Raw genomic sequence first — 3,714 nt, forward strand, 5'->3', positions numbered from 1 at the left:
AGGGAGAAACGGGGTAGTAGGGGGTTCGATAAGAAATATGAGAAGAGAACCACCCCCTTGTCCACCCCATCCCATCCCCATCCTATCCGAAAAAAAAAATTACTTTTTCTTTTTCGTTAACGACAAATATTAATAACGTATATACGAGATAATAAAATTAAAAAGGAAAAAAAGAAGAGAACAGAAAAAAAGAGGACAGAAAATATCTTAAATGCATTTGGAATGAAAAATGGGAGAACAATACGATTCGCCAACAACTATGTGGTATTTCATTAGCGAAAAAAGTGAAAGATCAATCAAACTATAATAACACATAAACACAACATGTGTACATGTGTATATTTAAAACGTACGCATTAAATATACACACACATACACACTTAATTACTATACACGACGCGTGTACAAAAAAAAAAAAACTGCTCGCATTTATTTGCTTTTTATTTTTGTTTTCTTCTTTTTAAAAACTTGTCTCCATCCGCGTTATTATTCTCCTTTACTTTTGACTTTTTCCATTCTTCTCCCTTTTAATCTTCTTTTTCTTCCTTAGAACGCCATAATTTACGAAGAACCTTAATTTTAACGATGGACACGTTTAAAGAATTCTTTTTCACACACACACAAGAACGTTTAATAATATAATAATAATAATAATAATAATAATAATATTTTTTAAAAGTTTTTAATGTCGCGTGTGCGTGTGATTGTGTACTTGTTTTTTTTTCTTTTAAATGAGTGTTAGGATATGTACAAAGATATATATATATATATATATGTTTATATATATTTCAATCCCGAGGAAAAAAAATCAAAACGGCCATATTTCATCGACTTGATTTCTCGGGGGCGCAGAGAAGAGGGGGAAGGGGGTGACCGATCGAGAAAAAAAAAAAAGTAAAAATATGCGATCGAAGAGTAACACAATTCTTATGGATTTCGAATAAATATACACACGTATGTCTTTTTCTTAAAGAGAAAATAATTAAATAAAATTAGAAGATTAGAAGAGTAGAGAAGTTGGAGAGGAAATAAAAGAGAGAGAGAGAGAGAGAAAGATAATCATTAAATATTCAAAAATGTATTCGTACGATACACGAACAAATTCTAATTGTAAAAATAATGAGTGAATATATGAAACGAGTGAAAAATAAAATGAATGCAAGAAAGAAGAAGCTGAAGAAAAATTGGAATGTTGATCGAGGATTCAAGAAAGCACTGTGTTCCCTCCTCCTCCTCCACCTCCTCCTCCACCACTCCTTCAACCCTTTTGGAACTTCCACGTTCCGCGTTTGACATACGACAATCGCAAAACGGTGCCTTCGATATTTTTTAGGCCCTTTTTATACTGTGTTTTTTCTTTTATGCTCTCAATAAAGCGCACGTTATTTATATCATTTGTGCATAAAAAAAACTGACGTTCTCTTTACTTTTTTCTTTTATTATTATTATTATTTAATAATACACGTTTTTAGAAACACGAGATGAGTTCGCGATTTCTATACGCCAAGTGGGTGAGAATATATCGATATTATTATATTATAGGTGTTATTATCGATATTACACAATAATACTCTCTTCTTCTTCTCTCCTCAATGAAATAAATTATTTTATTTTTTTGACATTTTTTGTTTCGTTTGTTTTTTTCCTCTCGGTCGAGTCTCTTCTCTTCTTGTATCTCTCAGCAATTTTCTTTCTTTTTTCTTTTATTACTTGATTACGAAACGATAAATTATTAATGATAATAAAATTATTATACTTATTTCTATATATCTATTATTAATTTATTTGTTTGTGTTTGTTTATTTATTTATATATATATATTTATTTGTTATTGTGTCTTCTTCCGAGACATTTATTTTTATGAAATAAAAAAGAAAACAATTTGTTCAGGGGTCTTTTCAGCTAATAGAAAATAAATTCGTTTAAAATAAAAAAATAAAATATTAAAAAAAAAAAAAAAAACGATAAAAAATTATAATATTATCTTCTCTTGGAGGAATTTAAAAAAATGGGTTCGATGCGATCTTCGATATTTAAAAAAAAAACAGAAAAATATGTGTTTTTGAAAATATATATTCAGAACAACGTGTGTGTGATATTCTTTTTCTCTTATTCCTTCTCATGCTTATATAAATATGACGAATACAGCCAGCATTATCAATCTCTTCACCTCTTCTACGCGAATATGTATGTGAAAACGTTTTACGAATAACAAACTCGTATTTATATAATTATATACGACCGTATAATTAAAAACAATCGCACTCATCCCCATTTATCATCATCCATCGATCGTACTCTCGGTCCCACTTGTTTTAAATGTTTCTTAATTTTTCTTTTTCTTTCTTTTCCTTTTTTTTTGTTTATTTCTTTGTTTGTTTGTTAAGAAAATTCTTTGTACTTGGATCGCGCCAACGCTAAAAATTCAACGTATCTCAGGCGGTAAAAATTGGACTTTGATATTAACCTTAGGATTTGTGTATAATAATTATAATAATGATGATAATAATAATAATAATAATAATAATAATAATAATAATAATAATAATGATAATGATAGTAATAATAATAATAATAATAATTATTAATAATTAATAATAATTAATAATAATAATAAAAATAATTAATGTCCCTTATGTTTGTGAGTGTTTACGTGTATTAGTGTATATTTTATGTAAGATTGTGTACGTCTGAGCGGAGCACGAACTATATATATCGAAAGGTCTAACAAAGCATTAAATCTAAAAAGTTCGCTTTTTATTCGGAACGTCGAACCTCAAAATTCTCGGTGTTCTCTCGATAATACACAATAATAATTCGATAAAGTCGATAGAGAAAAAAGTTGTTGAATCTTTATAAGTTACCTTCTTGTTTTTTTGTTTTTTTTTTTTTCATAGCTTATATATAAACCTTGTTTAATTAATACGAGTTGAGAATATTTCGCATATATATGTATATATACATACATACATAAACATATACATATATATATATATGTATATGTATGTACATTAACGCCCAGGGACAACGAGAGAATTCGTTAGACTTGGAAGAATAGGAAGATGTGTGTGTCAACGATTTTTGTTATTTTTTTCGAATATGATACTTCACATTTGACCGATATATATATGTTTTTATACCTCTCCCTATTATTTTGAAAATTTTCTTTTTTTGTTTTTTTTTTATTTATTTATTTAATTCGTCTTCTCACGTCGTCATCACGTTCATCATCGGAGCTAACGTCTACGTAAAATCTAAACGCTATTTACACCAACTTATTCGCCTATATATATTTAAAGATGATAAGGGGGAAGGGGGGAGGGTTAAGAAGATGAGGGATGGAAAATAGATGAAAGGTAGGTAGGGTGGTGGGTTAGATGGGTTGTTGGTTAATGGTCGATCGTCATCAGATAGGATTTATTGGGCAAGTTAAAAAGGGACAAATCTAACCCCCTTTTCTTTTTGTTTGTTTGTTTGTTTAAAAGCTATCCTACAAAGTATTATAATACAAGACAACGCCGTCTCTTTTTCGTATTATCAGCGGCGATTACGCGTTATATATATATAACATCTTTGGACTCGATTTTATTACACATTTATAATAGAATATTATACTTAGATAATCGCTCGATATATATATATATATATATCTTTTTTGTTTTTTATTTTTTATTTTTATTTCACTCGCTTCTTCTTCTTCTTTTTTTTCTCTTT

Source organism: Polistes canadensis, unplaced genomic scaffold, assembly GCF_001313835.1.
Source record: "Polistes canadensis isolate GaletaPanama2010 unplaced genomic scaffold, ASM131383v1 scaffold_47, whole genome shotgun sequence".
Classification (NCBI taxonomy): Eukaryota; Metazoa; Arthropoda; class Insecta; order Hymenoptera; family Vespidae; genus Polistes; species Polistes canadensis.